The sequence below is a fragment of the Cupressus sempervirens genome, chromosome 8 (assembly GCF_028749045.1).
Source record: "Cupressus sempervirens isolate cs-2001-9-10 chromosome 8, ASM2874904v1, whole genome shotgun sequence".
Classification (NCBI taxonomy): Eukaryota; Viridiplantae; Streptophyta; class Pinopsida; order Cupressales; family Cupressaceae; genus Cupressus; species Cupressus sempervirens.
The window spans coordinates 673,379,136-673,393,948 of record NC_143125.1 but is presented as its reverse complement, the minus strand read 5'-3'; positions in this window follow the sequence as shown (position 1 = coordinate 673,393,948).

Sequence of the window (14,813 nt, the reverse complement as noted above, 5' to 3'; positions counted from 1 at the left end):
AGCATTGACATAGATTTTGTGAACATTTTCTATGTAATGAAGATTTTATTGCAAATGGAATGAACCTAGGGGTGGATTGGTAAACTGATTATTTGTAGCAAATGGTATAAAATTGAAACTAAAACCATTTCAATTGGCCACGCCACTCATGGACTGTTCCTCCATATGTTATAATACTTTCATCATATATCACAAATATGAAATAGAATATGTAGCACACTGAAATAAAGCATTAAAAGATAGTGTCTAAATGCAATTAAATATATGGAACTGGTTATAAGAATCTATACAAATCAATTAGAATGGGTTGAAATCAGTGCCCAACTTAAGAAGATCAACACTAATAGTATGTCAAATATTTATTGTTAATTTCTGCTCGTTGCTGTAGGGAAATTAGGTAAGCGAGCAACAAAAGAGCTAATAGTTTGTAAGAGTATACCATTTAAACTGTGTATGCTCATTTAACAAGAGAGCCCATAATTTGGCATGAAATACTCAAGACAATATATTTGATATGCATCTTACTTCAGCATTTCATGTAAACGTGCATATCAACTCCAAGTGTCAAATGTCAGCTGTAAGTGCAACAATGCAACTTTCTATCTGTGTAACTTGTTTTTCTACCATAGTCAATGCTAATACATCCTGCTTTAACATAAATAGATTCAAAAGGAAGCATTGTCAACTTAAGAAAAATAGTAAAAATATACAGATGGATAAATGATGCATTTGTTTGGTATATTGTTAACTAGTTGAGCAATAACAGAAGCTATGCTGACTGCTTGAAACTTTTTGTATGGCTTTTCCTACCCCTGTGAAGAAGATGAAAAAATGCCATAGATAGTAATCAAAAGGAATTAAGCCTACTAACAACAGCATGATTTGCATTGACAGAAAAAACCACAAATCCATACATTTAAAGAATGACTTGAGTGATCTTTCAAACAATTTGAAAATGAGCTTTGAACAAATACTTTTAACCATATTTCCTTTTATTATGCTATGTCTCCCTGCAAGAAAAATAAATAGATCTACAAGAAAAATATTACACATGCTCATATGCATGCCAAACTAAACATGCAATTAAACAAGTGTTACACCATTTGTAGAAATGGGAAGCTCAAGAGCACCCTCTGCAAGAATGATAGGCCCAACACTTTGGTACTTGCTCCCTCATGCCAAAACGTGCCATCAAGCACAACAACCTTCTGCTCTCTAACATCTAGATGTTAGATCATAGAGTGAGATCTAAAACATTGTGATTCAAAAAACATATACAATCTCTTCTAGAAACAACATCAAGTAAAATATTGGATAGCAGAAAAATTGTTATGTATAATAGAAAGTTGTTTTTAAATAAACTTAAGCAATTTTTAATTTACCAAAGTTTTTGCTAAGCCCACATTTGCCAATTGTGTAAGGAACTTCATATGATGCTGCGAGGAATGTGTTGATGAAGCCAAAAAATGTGATTTTTTGATTAATCACTAATTGCCAACGTTCATGATTATGTAATTCTGAAGGACATGTCTAAATTGTATCTACTCTGATTTACAATCAATTTTCATCCTATCACTGTGAAAAATGGTTGAGAAATGTCAAGATAGCAAAAAAGTGAAAGCCCGACTTGGAAGGGAGACATAGTGGTGCATGTGAGGCTGAGCCCAATAACGATGGAGTGAGAGGTTGTTCTTAAAATTGGTTGATACTCTACCAGTTTTGGAGGCGAGTAAGAGTATTTTTGGGAGATTTAATATGCAGAAGCTGATGTATGAGGGGAGAAACCCGATAGAGGGAGCTCGAGAATGGAAGAATGGAGAGCGGGTATGAAACCCGATAGTGGTAATTAGATAGTAGAAGGTAGTAGAAAACTTCGATAGCAGAGTGGGAGATTGTGGGAGCCCGCAAGCAAGGAGGAACCGAGACTTAGACTGAGGTAAAGAAAAACAAAGGAATATGTGTGATGACAAATTTCCTTACTGGAATTTTGACGTTTAAACTAGCATTTCCCATTTTCTCTCCAAAGGAAGAACAAAAAAAAGTAAAATGAACTTAAATTAGTCAATCTACAAGATCAAACTTGGGAAAGGAAAAAAAATTTAAAATTTCCATAAGGTGAATGTCTGTTTGTTTGTTTTGCACCTTGCCGATGCAGGTTTGTGCCTGGCCCTTTCAATGCGTCGAGTTCGCCTCGCTCAATGCCCCGCTTTTCCTTTCTACTGAAGTGATCTCCCGCCTTTCCTTTCTGGAAGAACCCTGTGATCTCTCGCGCGATTTATTTCAAATGAGGGTTTTCGGTTTTTTTTTCTCTTATATCCCGCGGCTGTCGCAATTGCGACACCTGACGTCACAATTGCAACGGCATCGGGCTAAAATTGAAAAAAAAAATCCAAAAACACATTACCTTTTCCAACCCTCGAAAATTGACGTCGCAATTTGACCTCTAATGTATTAGTGAGTTAAATTAAAAATAATTTATTATAATTGTTAGAAGTATTTAATTATTAGACTAAGATAAATTGGATGCAACTTTTTCTGATGTTATGTTCCTTATATTTATCCATTCAAGTGTTTTACTATAGTTATTTTAGTTAAGTTGGAAGAGGAAGGACCATGTACCCACACATGAAATCACATTGGTAGAGCACAACAACAAGTTGTTACAACTTGAAATGTACTAGCCATCTAGAAACAAAATAATAAAAAACTACGTAATACTAAAAGTAATAAAAGCTAACTTACATGAGTTGCTATCAATCATAAAGAGAATTAACTTCTTTCTGCTACTCTTATCTAACATATTAAAGCTAAAAGTATTATCACCATGTCATAATTGCTATAGCTACTAGTATAGTTCATACTCTTCATATTCCCAACAAAGGGAAGCCAAAAAATTAATAGAGTGTCTTTGGAGAGACTATAAATCTAGTATTAAAGTGAACTAGAGTAAGTAAACAAAAGAGAGACCTACAATTGATTTAAACTTATCTCTAACCTCCCAATTCTTCGAGAGCCTCTTATAATTCTTCTTCTACTCACGGTTGAAGAAGCTGGAAGGTAGCTTAATATTTTGCAGCCACAAAGACTATTTTTTCCATATTGTCATCTGCAGGTTCATGCCTCCATCAATAGTCCAAAGATTTATCTCCAAGAACTCAGAAACAAATTTGAGACATGCAGGCTTTCGTAGGTTGTGGAGTTTTTTATGGCAAGTTTGATGACTTTCAATTTGTTCCATTCAATGTTGTTGATTGACCAATCTCTAAGGATAATAGAGTCCTCATTGAATCTTGTTCATCCTACAAAATTGAATCGATATGTAGTATGACATGTACTATCCCTAATCCTCTGTATGAAAGTGTGATTACAGCCTTCAATGGCATTCTGTGCTTTCTCATAATGTCATGCCTTTGTTTCATTTTGCATGCCCCCTCAACCCTACTCTCTCCTGTTGGCATTATGATACATTTTTGTCATTAGTTACAACACTTATTGGATTCTGAATGCTTACCGAGCTCTCACCGGACATTCCTTTGTAAGCCAAGCTTTACCTAGTTCTCAGTGTTTACCGAGTGATCGAGGTGAACAAAGAAGTCAGTGTTTACCGAGTGATCAAGGTGAACAAAGAAGTCAGTGTTTACCGAGTGATCGAGGTGAACAAAGTAGCCAGTGTTTACCGAGTGTTCGAGGTAAAGAAAGGAATCAGTTTTGACCGAGTGAAGATGTACTTAGTATTGACCGAGAACTTTGTGATAACCGAGCTCCTGAGGTTATCAAGGAAATTAATTTTACCGAGCTTAGACGGTTATCAAGGAAACTAACTATCACCGAGTCACAAGGTTCTATCGAGTGTTTCCTTTGATCACCGAGCTACAGTTCAGATAGAAGTTTTCACCGAGTGACATCTCTTCTACCGAGTCTCCAGTGGTTATCGAGTTCAGAACTACTCGAAGTGTTTAGTATGGACCGTGCCTTCACTTCTACCGAGTGCATGACGATGTCGAGTAACGCAGTGGACGCCAAGTATCAGAAGGACACCGAGTCAGTTCAATGAACCCGAGTTTTTACCTTGGGCCGACTTTGTATAGATATTTGCACTTGTTGTTTTGGCCAACCTTGCATGTATTGTTTATTTGCATGGTATATATATGCAATGTATTGTATCATTCAAATGTAATGGTAATGAATGAAAATGTGAAAGTGTGAAAGAAATACATGCGTACGAAAGTATGTGTGCTGAGTTGTGAAGGTATTCAGCAAGGTCAAGTTTTGGAGCAGAAAAGTTTTATCTATCACATCAAGGTGAATCAGAGCATAGCGGATCTTATCAGCAATCAGTTGTAATCAGATCCACTGTTTCATTCTAAAAGGTGAATTAGTTTTTGTAAATCCTTTAACAAGGTAGACTTAACAGTCTTTTGTAAATCTCCTAACAGAGTGCATACTTTATTGTATGTTTGTAAATCCTCTAACAAGGTGGATCTAGCAATCCTTTGTGCTCCTAACAGGGCAGATCACCAGAAGTGGTCATTGTAAGCCTTAATCGGCCAACTTCATACTGCAGTAACGAAGCTTTGTGGGTTTCATCCCCACCCCAGTTTTACTTTCTATTTGGAAGGTTTCTGGGTCACCAAATCTGTGTGTTCAAGTGTTGCAAATGATTTTGTTTCATGCTTACAGTAGGTTACTTGGATGAATGGTGAATATATCAGTATGCAGTTTTATTGTTTGAAATTTTAAAAGTTACTGATTCACCCCTCCCCTCTCAGTAACTTGTCATATCTTGAATATTTCCAACATCTCCAACATCAAGTATCCCTGAAGCATGATCCCTACTCCCTCTATTAGCATCTATCCTTGAACCCCAATCCTCGCTATTTGAAACAAATTTGAGACATGGGGGAAGTATTCTTATTTCCTTCTTAGGATAATCAGAAACCTAGACCAAGTTAGGAAAGAGGCATTCCTACAGGCAACAAGGGATTAATTATTTATGTTATTGTTAGGATTGAGGGGGTTATACTCTTTTGTCTTTGCGAGAATAAAAAAACCTAGAAGCTTTTGACATTTTTATAAGTATGTTGTCTAAGGTAAGTGAATTTTTCTTGATGTGTCTTGGAAAGGTGAAGAGTTAGAGGAGTACAATCTTCTCTCTTTGAGAGAACAAAAAATTTAGACCCTTGAATATGATCTAATTTCTTTATTTTACCTTTATTTTATAGCAGAAATATCAGTGTTTTCAAGCCGCTTCTGCTGTTATTATTCATGGATTTTTGTGTGTGTGTTGAAGCAGAAGAATCCAGCAATATATAGATCTATAGATCGTTCGAGGTGCTCACTTTAGACATTGATGTAAATCAAACAAACAAAAATGAATGCTCATATCGACCACTCTTTAAAGTCTCATTAAAATTAAAATTTACCCATGTCAGCTCGTCAATCAAACAACATACAAGAAACAATACCCAAATCAAAAAATCAAAAATTCATATTCTCGTTCACATCTAGCCCCAAAAATAATACTCAAACTAACTGTCCACTACAACACCTTGTACCATTGAAATATTTTGCAAAATCTATTCTATTTAAACATTATATCGACCAGATAATGAATCGAATAAGGCAAGATCAAAGAGGAGGATGTCTCAGAGAAAGAGATATCTTACCTCTTCACATCAAACCTGGAGTCCAATCAAGATTTGTTTCTTTCCTTCATCTTCAAGAGGAGGATGTCTCAGAGAATGAGATATTTTACTTTAGACCTGAAGTCCAATGAATATTTGTTTCTTTCCTTCGTCTTGCATACAATTCATGTAGTCTTTGGATTCAAAATTTACTCCAAATAATTGCAGTGTCCCACAAACCTAACCTCAAAACTTTCACTCTGTGCTCGATCGGGGGCAGATTCGATGATTTCTTGTGCTCGGAGGTATTTTTTGGCTCTGTTGGGAGATCTGATTCATTGGGCGCAAACAATGTGAGCAATGCACCCTTTTTTTTTTGTCTTATAACCCGAAAACATCGCAATTGTGACATTAACGGTGCAATTGCGACGTCGTGGGGTCATAAGACAAAAAAAATGCCAAATACACATTGACGTCGCAAATTGACATCGCAAAACACTGCCGAATGTATTAGTGCATATACATAAAGCATTAAATGACAAACATCAATATATCTACAATTTTAACATCACATAACATGAAATAATATAATATGTTCTAAATATTAGATAATGTCTCGAAATCTTGAGTCATGAGTATCAAAATGATAAAGTAATAACTAAGGCTGCGAAGGGTCGGGACGAGGCCTCACATTACTTAAATGAGAAACCATTCCTAATTAATTAAATGAAGTTATTTAATTAAATAAGAAAAGTGTCTCTAATTAATTAAAGATTATTTAATTAAATAGAAAAAGTAATTATAAGAGCATAGCATATCTCATTTTATTAAATTAAATATCTCAACAAAATCTCTCTTCAGTTCAAAAAGGGAAGTTTCCAGTTTAATATTGATCAAAATGAGTTAAATGAGTTAACTCTTTTTTCTACTCAAATTGAATCAGTTAACTCCTTATTTTACTCAAATTAAATCTGTTAACTCTCTTTAATTTGGAAATCTCTCTTTATTACTGAACTCCACTTTTAATCCTGACAGTTGATTGAAATTGATGTCAACCGTTGATGAATTCCAGGAAAGTCTATTTAAGAGACCCTCATGCCTTCATTTTGAAAGGTTGAATGAGATTTTGTATCGAATTTTTGCTGGCATTCATACTCACATTTGCTCATATTCACATACGCAAAGATCAAGTTTGACCAAAATGTTGACCAGATTTAACCACGATTGACTTGAGTTGACTAGTTTCGAAAAGAAATTTGAAATAATTAAACGAAAGTATTTAATTAAATGGAGTACCTACTTCTAATTAATTAAACAAAGTTATTTAATTAAATGAGAAGCCATTCCTAATTAATTAAATGAAGTTACTTAATTAAATAAGAAAAGTGCCTCTAATTAATTAAAAATTATTTAATTAAACAGAAAAAGTAATTATGAGAGCATATATCATTTTATTAAATTAAATATCTCAAAAAAATCTCTCTTCAGTTCAAAAAGGGAAATTTTTAGTTCACTATTGATCAAAAATGAGTTAAATCAGTTAACTCCTTTTTCTACTCAAATTGAATCAATTAACTCCTTATTTTACTCAAATTAAATCTGTTAACTCCCTTTAATTTGGAAATCTCCCTTTATGACTGAACTTCACCTTTAATCTTGACCATTGATTGAAAACGATCTCAACCATCGATGAATTCTAGAAAAGTCTATTTAAAAGACCCTCATCTCTTCATTTTGAAAGGTTGAATGAGAATTTGCATCGAATTTGTTGCTGGAATTCATAATCACATTTGCTCATATTTACGTACGCAAATATCAACTTTGACCAAAAGTTGACCAAATTTAACCACAGTTGAATTGAGTTGACTAGTTTTGAAAAGAATTTTGAAATAATTAAACGAAATTATTTAATTAAATAGAGTACTTACTTCTAATTAATTAAACAAACTTATTTAATTAAATGAGAAGCCATTCCTAATTAACTAAACAAAGTTATTTAATTAAATAAGAAAAGTGTCTCTAATTAATTAAAGATTATTTAATTAAATAGAAAAAGTAATTATGACAGCATATCTCATTTTATTAAACTAAATATCTCAACAAAATCTCTCTTCAGTTCAAAAAGGGAAATTTCCAGTTCACTATTGATCAAAAATGAGTTAAATCAGTTAACTCCTTTTTCTACTCAAATTGAATCAGTTAACTCCTAATTTTACTCAAATTAAATCTATTAACTCCCTTTAATTTGGAAATCTTCCTTTGTGACCGAACTTCACCTTTAATCCTGACCGTTGATTGAAATCGATATCAACCGTTGATGAATTCCAAGAAAGTCTATTTAAGAGACCCTCATCTCTTCATTTTGAAAGGTTGAATAAGAATTTGCATCGAATTGTTGTTGGAATTCATACTCACATTTGCTCATATTCACATATGCAAAGATCAAGTTTGACCAAAAGTTGACCAGATTTAACCATGGTTGACATGAGTTGACTAGTTTCGAAAAGAATTTTGAAATAATTAAACGAAATTATTTAATTAAATGGAGTACTTACTTGTAATTAGTTAAACAAAGTTATTTAATTAAATTAGAAGCCATTCCTAATTAATTAAATGAAGTTATTTAATTAAATAAGAAAAGTGTCTCTAATTAATTAAAGATTATTTAATTAAATAGAAAAAGTAATTATGAGAGCATATCTCATTTTATTAAATTAAATATCTCAACAAAATCTCTCTTCAGTTCAAAAAGGGAAATTTTCAGTTCACTATTGATGAAAACTGAGTTAAATCAGTTAACTCCTTTTTCTACTCAAATTGAATCAGTTAACTCCTTATTTCACTCAAATTAAATCTGTTAACTCCCTTTAATTTGGAAATCTCCCTTTATGACTAAACTTCACCTTTAATCCTGACCGTTTATTAAAATCGATCTCAATCGTTGATGAATTCAAGGAAAGTCTATTTAAGAGACCCTCATCTCTTCATTTTGAAAGGTTGAATAAGAATTTGCACCGAATTGTTGTTGGACTTCATACTCACATTTGCTCATATTCACATACAAAAAGATCAAGTTTGACCAAAAGTTGACCAGATTTAACCACGGTTGACTTAAGTTGACTAGTTTTCAAAAGAATTTTCAAATAATTAAACGAAATTATACAATTAAATGGAGTACTTACTTCTAATTAATTAAACAAAGTCATTTAATTAAATGAGAAGCCATTCCTAATTAATTAAATGAATTTATTTAATTAAATAAGAAATGTGTCTATAATTAATTAAAGATTATTTAATTAAATAGAAAAAGTAATTATGAGAGCATATCTAATTTTATTAAATTAAATATCTCAACAAAATCTCACTCTAGTTCAAAAAGGGAAATTTCTAGTTTACTATTGATAAAAAATGAGTTAAATCAGTTAACTCCTTTTTCTATTCAAATTGAATCAGTTAACTCCTTATTTTACTCAAATTAAATCCGTTAACTCCCTTTAATTTGGAAATCGCCCTTTATGACTAAACTTCTCCTTTAATCCTGACCGTTGATTGAAATCAATCTCAACCGTTGATGAATTCTAGGAAAGTCTATTTAAGAGACACTCATCTCTTCATTTTGAAAGGTTGAATGAGAATTTGCATTGAATTGTTGCTGGAATTCATACTCACATTTGCTCATATTCACATACGCAAAGATTAAGTTTGAACAAAAGTTGACCAAATTCAACCACAGTTGACTTGAGTTGACTAGATTCGAAAAAAATTTTAAAATAATTAAATGAAATTATTTAATTAAATGGAGTACTTACTTTTAATTAATTAAACAAAGTTATTTAATTAAATGAGAAGCCATTCCTAATTAATTAAATAAAGTTATTTAATTAAATATGAAAATTGTCTCTAATTAATTAAAGATTATTTAATTAAATAGGAAAAGTAATTATGAGAGCATATCCCATTTTATTAATTAAATATCTCGATAAAATCTCTCATCAGTTCAAAAAGAGAAAATTTCCAGTACACTATTGATCAAAAATTAGTTAAACTAATTAACTCTCTTTTCTACTCAAATTGAATCAGTTAACTGTTTAGTTTACTCAAATTAAATTTGTCAACTCCCTTTAATTTGGAAATTTCCCTTTATGACTGAACTTCACCTTTAATCTTGACCGTTGATTGAAATCGATCTCAACCGTTGATGAATTCTAGGAAAGTCTATCTAAGAGACCCTCATCTCTTCATTTTGAAAGGTTGAATGAGAATTTGCATTGAATTGTTGCTGGAATTCATACTCACATTTGCTCATAATCACATACGCAAAGAGCAAGTTTGATCAAAAGTTGAACAAATTTAACGACAGTTGACTTGAGTTGACTAGTTTGGAAAAGAATTTTGAAATAATTAAATGAAATTATTTAATTAAAATGAGTAGTTTCTTCTAAATAGTTAAAAAAAGTTATTTAATTAAATGAGAAGCCATTCCTAATTAATTAAATGAAGTTATTTAATTAAATAAGAAAACTTTCTCTAATTAATTAAAGATTATTTAATTAAATAAAAAAAGTAATTGTGAGAGCATATCTCATTTTATTAAATTAAATATCTCAACAAAATCTCTCTTCTGTTCAAAAAGGTAAATTTTCAGTTCACTATTGATCAAAGATGAGTTAAATCAGTTCACTCCTTTTTCTACTCAAATTGAATCAGTTAACTCGTTATTTTACTCAAATTAAATCTGTTAACACCCTTTAATTTGAAAATCTCCTTTTATGACTGAACTTCACCTTTAATCCTGATCGTTGATTGAAATCGATCTCAACCATTGATGAATTCTAAAAAAGGCAATTTAAGAGACCCTCATCTCTTAATTTTGAAAGGTTGAATGAGAATTTGCATTGAATTGTTGCTGGAATTCATACTCACATTTGCTAATTTTCACATACACAAAGATCAAGTTTGACCAAAAGTTGACCAGATTTAACCATGGTTGACTTGAGTTGACTTCTTTCGAAAAGAATTTTGAAATAATTAAGTGAAATTATATAATTAAATGGAGTACTTACTTCTAATTAATTAAACAAAGTTATTTAATTAAATGAGAAGCCATTCCTAATTAATTAAATGAAGTTATTTAATTAAATAAGAAAAGTGTCTCTAATTAATTAACGATTATTTAATTAAATAGAAAAAGTAATTATGAGAGCATATCCCATTTTATTAATTAAATATCTTGACAAAATCTCTCTACAGTGCACTATTGATCAAAAATGAGTTAAATTAATTAACTCTTTTTTCTACTCAAATTGAATCAGTTAACACTTTAGTTTACTCAAATTAAATCTGTTAGCTCCCTTTAATTTGGAAATTTTCCTTTATGACTGAACTTCACCTTTAATTCTAACCGTTGATTGAAATCGATCTCAACCGTTGATGAATTCCAGGAAAGTCTATTTAAGAGACCCTCATCTCTTAATTTTGAAAGGTTGAATGAGAATTTGCATTGAATTGTTGCTAGAATTCATACTCAGATTTGCTCATATTCACATACGCAAAGATCAAGTTTCACCAAAAGTTGACCAAATTTAACCACAGTTCACTTGAGTTGACTAGTTTTGAAAAGAATTTTGAAATAATTAAACAAAATTATTTAATTAAATAAGAAAAGTGTCTCTAATTAATTAAAGACTATTTAATTAAATAGAAAAATTAATTATGAGAGCATATCTAGTTTTATTAAATTAAATATCTGAACAAAATCTCTCTTTAGTACAAAAAGGGAAATTTTGAGTTCACTATTGAGAAAAAATGAGTTAAATGAGTTAACTCCTTTTTCTACTCAAATTGAATCAGTTAACTCCTTATTTTACTCAAATTAAATCCGTTAACTCCCTTTAATTTTTAAATCTCCCTTTATGACTGAACTTCACCTTTAATCTTGACTGCTGATTGAAATCGATCTCAACCGTTGATGAATTTGAAGAAATTCTATTTAAGAGACCCTCATCTCTTCATTTTGAAAGTTTGAATGAAAATTTGCATCGAATTGTTGCTAGAATTCATACTCACATTTGCTCATATTCACATATGCAAAGAGCAAGTTTGACCAAAAGTTGACTAGATTTAACCACGGTTGACTGAGTTGACTAGTTTCGAAAAGAATTTTGAAAAAATTAAATAAAATTATTTAAATAAAAAGAGTAGTTACTTCTAATTAATTAAATAAAGTTATTTAATTAAATGAGAAGCCATTCCTAATTAATTAAATGAAGTTATTTCATTAAATAAGAAAAGTGTCTCTAATTAATTAAAGATTATTTAATTAAATAGAAAAAGTAATTATGATAGCATATCTCATTTTATTAAAATAAATATCTCAACAAAATCTCTCTTCAGTTCAAAAAGGTAAATTTCCAGTTCACTATTGATCAAAAATGAGTTAAATCAGTTAACTCCTTCTTCTACTCAAATTGAATCAGTTAACTCCTTATTTTATTCGAATTAAATCTGTTAACACCCTTTAATTTGAAAATCTCCCTTTATGAAAGAACTTCACCTTTAATCCTGACCGTTGATTGAAATCGATCTCAACCATTGATGAATTCCAAAAAAGCCTATTTAAGAGACTCTCATCTCTTCATTTTGAAAGGTTGAATGAGAATTTGCATCGAATTGTTGCTGGAATTCATACTCACATTTGCTCATTTTCACATACACAAAGATCAAGTTTGACCAAAAGTTGACCAGATTTAACCACGGTTGACTTGAGTTGACTATTTTTGAAAAGAATTTTGAAATAATTAAATGAAATTATTTAATAAAATCGAGTACTTACTTCTAATTAGTTAAACAAAGTTATTTAATTAAATCAGAAGTCATTCCTAATTAATTAAATGAAGTTATTTAATTAAATAAGAAAAGTGTTTCTAATTAATTAAAGATTATTTAATTAAATAAAAAAAGTAATTATGAGAGCATATCTCATTTTATTAAATTAAATATCTTAACAAAATCTATCTTCAGTTGAAAAAGGGAAATTTCCAGTTCACTATTGATGAAAAATGAGTTAAATCAGTTAACTCCTTTTTCTATTCAAATCGAATCAGTTAACTCCTTATTTTAGTCAAATTAAATTTGTTAACTCCCTTTAATTTGGAAATCTCCCTTTATGACTGAACTTCACCTTTAATCCTGACCGTTGATTGAAATCGATCTCAACCGTTGATGAATTCTAGGAAAGTCTATTTAAGAGACCCTCATCTCTTCATTTTGAAATGTTGAATGAGAATTTGCATCGAATTGTTGCTGGAATTCATACTCACATTTTCTCATATTCACATATGCAAAGATCAAGTTTGACCAAAAGTTGACCAGATTTAACCACAGTTGACTTGAGTTGACTAGTTTCGCAAAAGAATTTTTAAATAATTAAACAAATTATTTAATTGAATGGAGTACTTACTTCTAATTAATTAAACAAAGTCATTTAATTAAATGAGAAGCCATTCTTAATTAATTAAATGGAGTTACTTAATAAAAAAAGAAAAGTGTCTCTAATTAATTAAAGATTATTTAATTAAATAGAAAAAGTAAATATGAGAGCATATCTCATTTTAGTATATTTGTGAAATCGATCTCAACCGTTGATGAATTCCATGAAAGTGTATTTAAGAGACCTTCATCTCTTCATTTTTAAAGGTTGAATGAGAATTTGCATCGAATTGTTGATGGAATTCATACTCACATTTGCTCATATTGTCATGACCGAAAACACCAACAAGTTATGTTTTAAAATTTAAAGGTGATAATAGGATTAAATTTGATAAACAAGCATTGAAGTAAATTCACTTAACTTTCTCACGTACATGTATAATTATAAAATTTAAACACAACTCAAAAGCAGATTTCCTTAACAAAATTATCATTTGAACATATAGGGAAATTGAAAATTTGCTAAATTAAACCATCATCAAATCATCTTATTCCTAATGTGCATCCATCTAATTTGAAATTTTGATTCAATAACATGATAACCAAATATACTCAACCACCAATTTTATTAGCAAACCTGATTCAAAGGCTCAGCCGAGAAAGAACCAGGAAGAAAACCCAGCTTCATTGCCATTTACAAAAAAGTTTAAAATACAATTGACAATAGGATCTCAATCGCAAATTTCAACAATTAAATCAAATTTTCTTCATGACCCTATTCAAGGGATTTATAATGTTTTCTGCAACTCATTTCTAGAACCATGGAGGAAACAAAAATATGATCGGGTGACAACCAAGCATAACCAAGAGACAATCAAACAAGCATAATCATACATGGTTTACACAATAGGATTCACAATGAATCAAAACTAGGGAAAGGTCGATTCTTCCAACCAGGAGAAGTCAACCACAACACCAACTAGATGCCCAATCAGGGCTATATACCAAGAACTTTCGTTCTTCCATTTCAACATACCAGAATCATACAAGGTTTGTGCTGATAGGTAGGGGCCCATAACACCCTACCCTTTCTCCCTCTTCTCCTCCTGAGAAGAGACTCTACATTGGATGGAGTCTGACCAAACAGACCTTTCCCAAAATTGGTCACTTTTGCCCTCTCCAAGGGTGAGTAATACCAAAACACCCATGCAAGAAAAAAAAATCTCAAAAATTGCAACATAACATGAAAGGAAATCAACCAAAAACAACATGGTTTCCAAAGCTTCCCAACATACCCACAAACATACAAACATTGAAACAGCAGCAAGGTAGCATAAGCATGAAACAAAAATGAAATCTGAACAAGGGAGATGAGAATTCCAACCTTCACAAAGAGGTAATGGAAAAAGAATAAGTTTGAGTAGAGTTCCACTTCCTTCCTTCAATCTTCAAGAAATCTTCTCTAAATGTAGAGATTTGGTAACAACCAACTAGTCCAATGAAGGCCTCTAAATAAGCCTCCAACTCAACCACCCAAAAGGAGCAATAACTTCTCCCACCCACTAGCCATTTTAGAAACTCCTAACTCAACCCACACCATGGTTAGACACTAAAAGGAGGTGGGGTAAGACAACTCATGGAAACCACTTGAAATTTTTGCACAAAGGCAAAAAGAGACTTTTTGAGTGGCCTCAAAAGTCAACAAAAGGGGCTTGGGGGTTGGAAAAGACCCCTAACCCATACCCATACCCCTTGGGTATA